General features: G+C 41.4%; 1 protein-coding gene across 2 annotated transcripts in view; it reads left to right on the forward strand.

Moving 5' to 3' along the window:
• GMPPA (GDP-mannose pyrophosphorylase A) overlaps window positions 1–12,925 on the forward strand; it is a 424,071-nt gene that overhangs the window by 255,508 nt on the left and 155,638 nt on the right. The window lies entirely within an intron of this gene.

The following is a 12,925-nucleotide window of genomic DNA, read 5'->3' on the forward strand; positions in this document are numbered from 1 at the left end:
TTTTAGCCCAAAAGCTGAAGACATGCTTAAAAAAATGAGGATAAGGCTAAGCTCATATGGTCAAGGATTTTCTTCAGATGCAATCTCCTCACTTCATCCACAATTACCATACTAAACACTTGCCCTTTCTGGTCTCCCAGTCTAAGTCAAGACATAGGAAACCCTGAAGAGAAAAGAGTCAAAGGCAGCACAAATGTCCAAGACAGTGGCATGTAGATGCTAATAAGCCTTGAGTAGCACACCAGCAGGGGCCCAGCAGGGAGCAATCGTGACTCTTTCATGACACTTCCTTTCTCCCTTCCCTCCGTTCCTAACCCCTCTCAGACTAGAAAGATGGCTGTCCTTCTTCCTAAAGAATTAGACCCACATTATCATGGACCAGTAGGTACAGAAAAAATTCAAAGAAGTCATAAACTCCAGTTCATATAGCCTGTCATTTGATCAGGCTTCCAAGGTATTCCACCAAACCAAAAGACAGAGGCATTAAAGCAAATACAGCTCCTGTGCACCCAAGTTTCTGTGGGACCAGTATCAGACTCATTATTTGGAAAAAGTTTTAACTCGAGGCTTTTCCTAGTCCCCAGAAAATAGGGTACCTTTAGGGCAATTCTGGACTTGTTAAGGCTCAACCTATTACTGTGCCAAAATTCAAAATGTTTACACTTCAAAAACTACTACTCATGATCTCTCCCAATGCTTTCGTGATAACCATAGACCTAAAGGATGCATGCCTCCACATTCCTATGGAAAAATCCGACAGGACATTCTTGCACTTCAAGCAGGTGTGAGGCATTATCAATTCTCTGCTCTGTCCTTTGGCTTGTCTTCACAAAATGCCTGGCCCCATTGATAACCTTCTGCAGGTCAAAGGGCATTCAGATTTACCCCTACTTAGATAACTGCCTCATTCAGAATATCAGTGTATCTGATGTTGTCCTTTTTATTCATTCATCAGCTGATGGGTTCAGATGCGATACTCATGTCTGACTCATCTACTTCTACCAGATCATCAGATCTCAAAACTCTCGAGCTCCTCCCTTTACCCATAATACCCAACCAACGTAACATACCTCAGATCTCGTTTACTGCATTTAGCTTCAGATGTAGACCTCCTTTGCTCTGGAGCATTTCATTGGAGTTTTCCAAGTCGTTCAGTTTCTGTTGGTTCATGAGTTAACCTACAATTTTATTTTTGTATTTTACTGTTTCTTTTCCTTCCTCCTGTAATCTGTAATCCAGCCTTTGCAATTTTTTGACCCTGTTTGAGCTACCATTTTTGTTTGGTACCATTACTGATAGCCTTGTTGGTAGCTCTTCTTACTATGCAGAGTATTTTTGCCTAGCATTGTTGGTAGCTTTCCCTCCTTTTTCTGTCCTTTTTTTGTACCCCTTTTCTTTTTTTCTGTATTTATAGTTTTGTAAAAATTTTTCTCTGCAGAGTTTTCGTGCACTGTTTTTCATGCTTCTAGTGTTGTAGGGTTTTAATATGGGTGACATACCTACAGGATTCAAAAAATGCTTTACCTGTGGTCACAAGCTTCCCAATTCTGATGCCCACAGGGAATGCTTATATTGTCTAGGTCAAGCTCACCTCGAAGGAGATTGTTTGATCTGCTCTGGTTTCATTTCCAGACTTTTAACAGATCATAGAAACAAGTTAGTTTTACGAGGCCTACTTCCATCTACCTTTACTTTCTTGGTCGCTGAGGCTCAGACCCCTACCAAAAACAAATCAGACTGTATGTCAAAGGAAAAGGAGTCCCATAAGAGGTCTCCTGATCGTTCTTAAGCTTCAGAGTTAGCTCCTTCAAAGGAGCCTCCTACAAAAGTACATATAAAGTCCAGTCTGTCTGTCTTGGATCTGACGGTTTTGGAAATCCAGGTCTCCATGGATCCATTCCCCACTGCTTCTCTTAGATCCAGTTTCATCTAGGCTCCATTTTCATTTCTTGGAAGGATCTCTGTGAAAATGCTTCAGACCTCTGTCCACCACATCCCCTCTCAGATCTTCTAGAAGCCTCTTGGAAGCCAATGTGGATAGGATAATGAGAAAGTTCCTCAGAGCACAGATTCAGGTGGAAGTTTTCCTGCCTCTGACTCCCATTGGTTCTGCGAGCTGCCATTTGTCCACCTCCCTCTTATTATCTTCTTCTTCAGTCTGACCCACTGTTTTTGAGGCCTTGGATCTGAGATCACTGGGTGTGTATTCATTGAATCCCAAGACTTTCTATTCTTTGACTCAGGTGGTTCCCTGAACCAACTGGCACCAAGCCTTTTGGAGCCAGAAGATTGTCTGAGCTGAAGCATTGGCACCAGATCCGACTATTTCTTCCCCTTGGAGCCTCAGCACTGGATAGGTCGGGTCCAACTCTTTCCTCAGGTGGAGTGCTGGTGGAGTTACAGGAGCCAACGGTGTAAGATATTCCAGCTCAGACACTGTCAACTTTTGTGTCCCTAGGCATTCTGCCTTTGAGGTTGTAGAAAGGGTTTTCTTCTTGGCTAGATAACAGATATCCCTGCCCCCCTTGGATCAGACAACCCTACCTCATCCAGTTCTTTGCTGTGAACCTCATCCATGCCGTTCACTGGAACAGGCAGCCTGAATTGGTCTCCAGCCAGTCTGTCAGGACATTGTCATCTCTTCTGATACTTCCCCAGAACACCCCACTGAGGAAATCTGTTAGAAGAAAATGTGTAAGAGGAGACACTTAGATCCCCCCCCCCCAGGAATCTCTCACAGAGGACAATGATTTTGATGAGGGGGAGAGGCCCCCAGATCACCACCTGAAAGGGATCTCCTTTGGAGAAATCCTGGAGCTCTTGAAATAAAAGGGTGGCTGGTTCTCCGATACCTCCTCCAAGAAATAATTGGTGTTCCTGGAGACTTTTTGGTCTGGGCTGTCTACTTCCTGGGTGACCCCTCTGGCTGATGAGCTAATTGATCCTTTCTCTTGGTGGGCATAGGAAGAGATGGACACTGTTGAGCCAATACTGAAAAGACGGGACAACATTTTTGCTCCCTCTAAAGATCACACAAACTGGAACAAGGGAGTTCCAGTTGATACTATGGTTGTGGCTACAGCCACAAAGAACAAACTGGCATAGCAGAGTTCTTCTGTCCACCCCTTTAATAGAGAGCTGAGGGATTTGGATAGATTTGGGAAGCATGTGTAAGCTTCAGAGACCTTTGCCCTCAGGTTGCTGAATTACTTGGCACATTTTATGAGGCTACAGAGAGATCTGACCAAGGAGATACCAGATCTCTTTCTGGGTCCATGTCGTCAGAGGATGGAAACAGAATTTCCTCGCAACTGCCTACCCTTCAATCCATCTTGAGTGCGTCCTTGAGGTTAATCGCCCATGCTGCAGAAGGTACCTCATGGGCTGCAGGTTCAGGACTAGCCATCAGGAGACATGGCTGGATGTACTTATATGATTTTTGTGGAGCATTTAAGTCTTCATTCATCCATGCACCCTTTGATGGATCTTTTCTGTTTGGCCCCAAGGTTAAGGACGCATACTGCAGATGTGAACAAGAGGGAAAGACCTTGTCTGCTGTAGATATATGTTTTTCAACCCTTCAAAGACCTTTTTCTAGGCACTAGCAAAGAGGTAGAAAAATGTGGTTTAGGAAAATCAAGGGTCCTTTTCAAGATGCACACAGAGATAGTTCCACCAGGGGCAGAGGGGGAACTCAAATGTAAGATGCTGCCCTCATGGCAGAGGTGGCCCATAGAAACAGAGGCTTCAGAGATTCCTTTCCAGATAAGCCCCATCAGCTCTTCTAAAAGGAGGCCTGACAGTTCTCCTAAGGAGGCAGTCAGGGGACGTATCTGCACCAGAGAGCCTATCTATTATAAAAGATTTGTGGGTGCAGAGAATCATATCCAGAGGTTATACCATACCGTTTTCCCAATCTCCTCCCACCATTGTGGGATGGTCCACCCAATCAGAGGGAAGCAGTGTCTGTAGAAATAAAAAGCTGCTAGAAAAATGAGTCATCCAGGAGGTCTCTCCAGACCCGAGAGGGTCCTGAACTTGCTCAAGATTCTTCTTAGTGCCAGAAAAGACAGGGGACCTGAGACCAGTTCTGGATGTCAGCTAATTAAATCAGTTTATACAATATTCAGAGTTTCAGATGGTCACAATTCAGTCCATTTTGCCTCTGCTGTGAAAGGATGATTGGATGTGCTCAATAGATGTTCAGGATGCATTCTATCACATCGAAATGAACAGACACTGCAGAAGGCACCTGCACTTCAGCTGGGAGCCAGTCATTACCAGTTTAGAGCACTTCCCCTTGGCCTCACCACAGACCCCAGGGTGTTCACCAAATTTATGGCAGTGGTAGCAGTTCACTTCAGACGCTGGATTCCAAGTGTTTCCATATCTAAATGACTGGCTCCTATCTTCTGTCCCAACCAGGCATCAACTTCTACAGGCAAGGGACTACTTGCTCCAGCTGTTTTTTCCATCTGGGAATCACAGTCAATTACAACAAATCTTATCTCACACCTACACAGAGTTTGGGGTTCATAGGTGCTCGTCTGGATACAGTAAGTTAGATAACCTCTTTTCCCTCTACTTGAATAAATGCATTGAGAAAGTGATTCAACATTCTTCTCTTCCAGCCCGATTAGTATTACAAGCCCTGGAATCCATGGCAGCAACTGTCACCCTTGATCCTCTGGTCAGGTTCCACATGAGAGTACTTCAGTGGACTGTGTTGACTCAGTGGTCCATTTTTCAACATCCATTGTCTGCTCCAGTTAAGATCACACAAGCGTGCAAAAGATATCTTCTTTGGTGGATTCATTCAAACCAGCTCTGCAAAGGCCATCCATTTGTTTTTCCCCTGCCCATGGCCATAGTGACCACTGACGTCTCTCAGTTGGGGTGGGGGACACTACTTGGGAATAATAGTCCAAGGAACATGGTCCCCTGAAGAGGCCAAGATACATATCAATGTCAAAGAGATGAAAGCAGCCCTCCTAGTGTTGCAGGCCTTTCAACACATTCTTCCATCTGGGACAGTTGCCATATAGATGGACAATATGTCAGTGGTCTGGTACATCAGCAAATGGGGGAACCAGATCATACACTCTTTGTCAAGAAGCTATGAGAGTGTGGCAATGGGTGATCTCTTCCACTTGCTTTCTAATAGTAATGCACATTCCAAGGAAATCCGTCATGATTGCAGACAAACTAAGCAGGTCCATTCTAATGCCTTATGAGTGGTCTCTCAATGTCAGAGTGGCAGAGAGATTTTTCCATCGATGGTGCTAGCCATGCTGCGACCTATTTGTTTCTCCCCTCATTAGCAAGTGCAGCAGGTTCGTTGCCCTGATCCCTCCAATGGGAGAGTTACCGAGAGATGCTGTAGTAAACAGATGACTCCCCAGTCTCATTTATGCTTACCCACCAGTGTTTATAATTTCCAAACTTGTGCAGAAAGCATTTTGGGGTAAGAGCACAGTTATTCTCATCACACCCATCTGGCTTTGTCAGATTTGGTCCCCTTCCTCTAGCCTCACCTACAGCATCCACCCTGGATTCTGGATCCATCTTCAAACCTGTCTCACCCAGTGGGTATGACTCACCCAGACTTAACAGCCATCAAACTGAGCACATAATTTCTCCAATTCCATTAATTGCCAGACAGCCCAGGCTATCCCCTCCAGTCTCTCATATCTTATTTTCTTTACAAAAAACTAGAAAGATTCACAAGAGTAAATGTAAAAGATTTGTTTTCTGGGCCGTTAGCAAAAATCTGGATCCTTTTTCAGCATCTCTGCCATCTGTCCTTGAATTTTTAGCTTCAATTCTCACTGAGGGGGCTAGCTTCTCAACTATTAAAGTTCATATGGCTGCCATTTCAAATTTCCTCCTGGGCAAAACTAACTCTACCTTGGCTTCTTTTAAACTATGCAAAGCCTTTCTCAAGGGATTTTTTTGTTGTTGTTGCTTAGACCACCATTAAAAGATCCTACTCTTCCATGGGATTTAACTGTCATATTTCAGGCTTTAACACAATCTCCCTCTGAACCTTCAGCCAAAGTAGATCTTAAACTTTTGTCTTGGAAAACCATTTTTCTGGCCACTATCACATCAGCCAGATGAGTATCTGAACTCCAAGCTCTGTCTTCTAAACCTCCTTACCTGTTTATGTTCACAAGGATATCCTGTCTTTGTGAATATCCTTCCTTCTTGCCTAAGGTAGCTTCTGAGTCCAACATAAACCAGGTCATTAATCTACCAGTTTTCTTTCCCAACTTTTCAAATAAGGGGGAGTATATGTTCTACCTTTTGGATGTGCATAGACAACTTTGTTTTTACCTTCATAGAACCAAAGACTTCAGGAACTCTGACCAGTTATTTGTTTCCTTTCCTCCTAACAGAATGGGCAAACCTGTATCCAAAGTTACATTGGCCATATGGTTAACTAAATGTATCTCCTGTGTTTATTGGAAAAATGCGTATCCTTGCCCAAGCCTCCTAGACCTCATTCCATGAGGTCTGTGGCAGTTTCTTCAGCCTATTGGTCAAGGGCTTCCTTAGATTATATTTGTGCAGCTGCAACATGGGCTAATTCTCACACTTTCCTTGCTCATTACAAATTAGATTTGATTTCCAGGAACAGAGCAGCCTTTGGCTCTGCAGTGCTTCAGAATATCTTTCCATGAGAACCTCCGAAGGTTACAGTAGCTGGGGACTCTGCCCCATCAGTTGAAGAATGAATGAAAAGTACATCAGATAAAAAAGTTATGTACTCAGATGTTCCAACTGTGTTGTCCATTTTCATTTTTCCTCATCTTCCCTCCCCACCTTTCCCCATCCTTTGCTTCTGGAAAGATCTAAGTTCTACAGGAACCTCTCTTCCTTGTTTGAGCTCCAGCTTCCCTTTTTCCTGTCTGCTTTTGTTCATGTGTGTAATAGGTTAGCCCTTGATATCTAGGGGCAGCAAACTCAATCTGAGGTATGTTAGGTTGGTGGGGCATTGTGGGTAAAGGGAGAAGTTTTAGAGTTCTTGGATCAGATGATATGGTAGAAGCGTCCAAGTCAGGTCCAAACTGAGCAGTTCCATCAGTTGCAGAAGATTGAAAATAGACAACACAGATGGAATGTTATGGTGAATACATAACTTGTTTATGTTTTTCACTTTATTCTGACTGCTCTACTTACAGTTTGTATTTTTTTTCTAGTATGCCTTTGTATTGGTTTTGCAGTGTTATGTCTGGAATATGTAGCTGTAAATGCTATTGAGTTAGCTACAGGAAATAGCATGTTGCACTTTATTCTAGAGAGTTCAGTGCAATCAAAGACCTCATGGAATTTAGAACATATCCTCAATGTCTATCTACCAGTCTGACAAATCTATAGGTGTTATATAGTGTCAGCTTAGAACTGTACTAGAAAATATGAAAAAAAAGTTTTTTGCTTTCAAGATCTTTTGTGTTTGAAAGTATTGAAGTATAATTTGCAATGGAAAAATGTTCCTTTGCACCACCAAGAATTTTTTTTCAGTATAAGGAAATTTATCACACAGCTGAAAGTTTTAGATCCAGAAAGTTAGTTTATTCCTCACTATGAGTAGAACAGTCAAGAAACCAGAAAAGATAAGAGTATTCTATTTTCCTGCATGCCACGGGAAGAATCCATGAAATTATTAAAAACTCTGTATACTTTTCCGTCGGATTAGATCAGCTGGATACTTTTGAACAGCTAAATGAAACTTTGTCAACCAATCAAGAGGATCATACTTCAACATCTATAAATGTAGCAACCAACCAACAGAACGTCTCTAAGGAAGGGGCGGGAACTAGTGAGGCTCCTCCATGCGATGTAGGAAGCATTTCATCTACTGCAATGAGCGTGTACAAATCCAACGATAAAACAGTATCGTATGTATTAGAGAAGAGTAAACAGGTTGAAATTTCTTCTTTTTTGCCATTTCAATTAAAGCAACCGGAAAAGGTTGCTGCTCAACAAACTTTACAAAGGGGCCGCTTGCAACAGAGGGATTCGTCGCAGCAGAGAACTGTAAGAACGACACCAGCAACAAAAAGGAAGAACAGCAGTCCTGTACGTACAGCACAGCAGCCCGTCGGTGAACAAAGGAATAAAAATAATAAAAGGTACTGTGAATATATCTAGGCTCATTTTAAGTAATGAACAATTAGAATTATTAAATAAAGGCATGAGATTTATTCCTTATGCCCAAGACAATATTGTGCAAGCAATTATTGATGTAAGAACCTTCGCAAGAAATGTGAACTTGAAGCTGATATTTAAACAAACTAAAAATGAGCCATTAATTTGTAAAAGACTGAGTACTTTTATACCTCAGTCATACCCTGTTATTGTTGCATTTGTAAATGTAGTAGAAAAGGAACTAAGACAGTTATACATGAGAACAAATAGAAGAAGAAAAAATGTTTTAATTTTGACATACCTAGAGTTCAAGGCACTGAAAGAACTAGAACATAATGATGATATAATTATAAAACAAGCAGATAAAGGGGGAGCTGTGGTTGTGATGGACAGATGTAAATATCTGGAGAATTTTAAAGGCTTTCTAGCAGATCCAATAACTTTTAAAGAAATTTCTATTAATATAGTAAAGAAATGTATAACAGATGTGAATATGGTAATATATGATTTACAGTTAAGTCAATATATCTCCATTGATCTTTTTAACTATTTTCTGTACCCTGTCCAAGAATACCACAGATATATGGTATTCCTAAAATACATAAAAATATGGAGAATCCCCCCCCTTAGGCCAATAGTTTCTGGTAATGGGTGGGTGACGGAGCCCATCTCTAAATATTTACAAATACAACTTAGTAAATATTTGGTGAAATGTCCAAGTATTATTAAAAATACTGAAAATTTTCTGTCAGACTTGTATGAATGTTTGTAACATTGGACATTGTTTCTCTGTTTACCGTGATCCCGAATGAATATGGGCAAGATGCAATAAGAAACTTTCTTGGTTTGGAAACATGCATGCAAGTAAGGGAGATAGAAAATATTTGTGCTTTATTAGATGTTGTACTGACAAAAAATATTTTTCTGTTTGATAAAAAGTTTTACTTACAGCTTACTGGAGTTGCAATGGGCACACCAGTAGCGAACACATATGCAAACTTAGTACTACACCAATGGGAGAAGCAATTTATTCTAAGTAACTGTAATGATTTTAATGCTAAGGTAAAGTTTTATAAAAGATTCGTAGATGATTGCTTTCTCATGTGGGAGGGTACTAGTGATGAGTTAAGTAACTATATTGATTATTTAAATAAGACAACAGATTTTTTAAAATTTAAAATGACTTCCTCGATAGAAGCTATTAATTTTCTGGATGTCCATCTTTATATCAAGCACAATAGAATACAAACAATGATTTATAAAAAAGAAGTGAATACTAATAGATACATAAAGAAAGATAGCTTGCATGCAAAGCACACCTTTAAAGGTGTATTGAAAGCTCAGTTGATACGAGTTAGTAGGTTAAACACAGAAGATGAAAACTTTACACTACAGGCGGAAGAAATGATACAAGACTTTTTAATGCTTGGTTACTCTTTCCAAGATGTAAATGCAGTATACGAAGATGTGAAAATGAAAAGAAATGATAAATATAAATCTTTTTTTAGTGATATGAGACAGCCAACACATATATTAGATGAGAGAAAAAATGTACTTAGGTATGTTACAACCTATAATGCTTTTACAAGGGATGTGTGCAATATAATAGAGAAAAATTGGTTGATAATGTTAGCTATGCCAGAGTTAAAAGACATAATAGAAATAAAACCTAAGTTTTCTTTTAGGAATTTAGATAATTTGAAACAAAAGCTGTGTTTTAAAGATTTTAAAGAGAAAAAGACATAATTTTCGAGTAAGAGCCTAACACAGAAGTGTTATAATTGTACCTGTTTTACAGACATTTATGATACATCAAATATTTTTGAACATCCTTTAACTAAGCAAAGATTTGAGTTTAAATGTTCGGCCAACTGTAGCACTTCTCGAATAGTGTATTTAGCAACCTGTGTAAACTGCCCAGCATATTATGTAGGAAAGACGACAAGAAAACTAAAAGAACGCATAATAGAGCATAAATCGGAAATTAGAAGGGGAATATTAATAAATGCACTCAGCAAACATATTGTTGAAAATGAGAGACATATATTTAAATTTAGAATAATTTGTAAAGTAGACCTTGGTATGAGGGGAGGGGATATTAATAATATGTTAGAGCTGAGAGAGTTAGAATGGATTATTAATTTAGATGCTGAGGCAGAACCAGGTTTAAATGTAATGGTTAGTTTGAAACCAATATTAGTTAAAAAGCAAAGAGAAAATATCTAGTCTTTTATATGTTTTGTATTTTATAGTTTATAGATTGGGTATTTTAAATATATTCTTATACATATGTGTATATATATATATATATATATATATATATATATATATATATATATATATATATATATACATAATTCTATTCTTCTTCCTATATATATAAAATATATTAGTGTCTTAATTGTTATGTGAATAAGTAGTATTTTAGTATATAACTGGAAGGTGTTTTTGTTTGGCTGGCTGAATCATGTGTTTTAATAGTGTTCCCTATTTAAATGATTTTAGAATGATTTCAATGTTATGTACTGATGAAGGGTGGTTAACCCGAAAGCTTTGCTTAATAAATCTTTCTCTTTGGCGCACAGAAGTGTTTTTGGAATACTTGGAGTGATAGACCAGACTTTGTTTGTTTTATGTACGACTAATTACATGACACATTTCACATGGCTGCAAAAGGATTTGGTGTTGGAGCTTTCCTCTTCCCTTTCAGAGTTATTGCTTCTGTAGATCCTTAAGCTAGTCTCTCCAAAGCTTTCTCTTACATCCTTTGCTACCACCTCAATGAGGTTGATCTCTAATGCGGCTGAGGCCACCTCTTGAGCAGCAGGCACAGGCATTGCTATCAGGTGACATGCCTGGCTTTGCGGACAATTTCAAGGTGTCCTTTACCAGTGCCCCGTCTGATGGATCTACCCTGTTTGGTCCTTCTGTCAAGATAACCTTGACCCAGAGCAAGAAGGAGGGAAAGACTTTGTCCACAGTTGGGATCAAGTTTTCGACTCCCCAACGTTCCTTCTGCAAGACACAGCAGGGTAGTAAGAAGCTGTGGTTCCACAGGGATCAGTCTTCCTTCCTAGATGCTCCTCTGGAGTCCTCTTCTTCCGGCCGGAGAAGGGGATTTGATAACAGACGCTGCCTTAGGGGCAGAGGAGGTCCACAAAATCAGGGCTCCTGAGAACCCTACTCTGGGAAGCCCCCACAGCGCTCCTGAAGTGCTGCCTAACCGACTTGCCCTGGAGGCAGTTGGGGGCCGTATCTCTGCACCCCCTGGCCTTGCATGCTATTACCTGAGACCAGTAGGTGCTAAGCATTTTGTCAAGGGAATACTTCATATCCTTCTTCCAGCCCCTCCCAATTCAAAAGTCACTCCCAGATGTTCCACTCCACCAAAGCTAGTTAGCTCTCTAAGATGTTCAAGACCTTCTTCAGAAAAGAGCCATTCAGGAGGACAGTGAGGGTCTGGAGCTTACTCTCTCTTCTTTTTAGTCCCCCCCCAAAAAAAACAGGTACTTCAGCAATTTGAATTTGTCGGACAAGAAGTCAGAGTTCCAGATGGTCACTGTTCAGTCCATTCTTTCGCTTCTGTGCAAGGATGATTGGATGTGCTCGGTGGATCTCAAGGATGCATACTATCACATAAAAATTGACAGATGCTCCAGGAGATTCCTGCACGTCCGACTGGGGCCAAACACGGTCACTTCCAAGCCCTACCCTTAAGGTCTCACCTCAGCCCCCCCGGGGTGTTCAAATATATGGCAGTAGTAGCAGCCCATCTCTGGCTGCAGGGATTTCAGGTCCTTCCACACCTGGACAATTAGCTCCTCAAGGCTCCCACAAGGCATCAACTTACTCTAACCACAGATTATACTCTCGGCCTATTTTGAGATCTGGGCATCACAGTCAACTTTTCCAAGTTGCAGCTTGCCCTGTGCGAGAGATTGGAATTTATAGGGGTTCTTCTGGACACGGTGTCTGAGACTGCATCCCTTTCCCATGCAAGGTAGACGTGATTCAGGAGAAAGTCCTCCTCCTTCTGGATCAGGAGAGTGTTCTTGCCCATTTAATACCACACGCCCTCGGTTCAATGGTGCTGACAATTCAGCTGGTCCCCCCACATGTGAGTTCTTCAGTGGACCCTTGTGGTGCAGTGGTCAGCTCATCTTAACCTTATGTCCATGGCAGTCTGGAACTCTCAAGTCTGTTGGCATCACTTAGCGTGGTGGCTCTGGTCCAGAAACCTTCTGCTATGGAGACACTTTTGTCTTGCTCAGCTCCAGGCCCCAGTGACTATGGATGCCTCCCTGTTAGGGTGGGGTGGGCATTTTCAGGGAAGAACGGTCCAAGGAACATGATCCTCATTGGAGACCAAGTTGCGCATCAGTGTCCTAGAGATGAGAGCATTCCTTCTATCGTTGCATGGCTTCCAGGACTATCTCCCCCTTGGGACTGTGGAAATTCAGACTGAGAACATGGCGGTAGTCTGGTACATCAATAAACAGGGGGGACACAATTGTATCCTCTGTGCAGAGAGGCCTTGAGTGTGTGGGAATGGTCTATGTCCTCCAGGTGCTTTCTTCTTGCAATGCATATTCCCAGCGTTTCCATCTTGTTCGCATACAAGCTCAGCAGGTCTGTCCTGGGTCCCCCATTAGTGGTCCCTGAACCAGTCATTGGCAAGCCAGATTTTTGACCATTGGAGTCTCCATTGCTGTGATCTATTTGCCTCCCCGATCAATCACAAATGCACCAAATACTTTGCTCTGATCCCCCACTG

The sequence above is a fragment of the Protopterus annectens genome, chromosome 6.part1, assembly GCF_019279795.1.
Source record: "Protopterus annectens isolate FY-2018-M chromosome 6.part1, PAN1.0, whole genome shotgun sequence".
Lineage (NCBI taxonomy): Eukaryota > Metazoa > Chordata > Ceratodontiformes > Protopteridae > Protopterus > Protopterus annectens.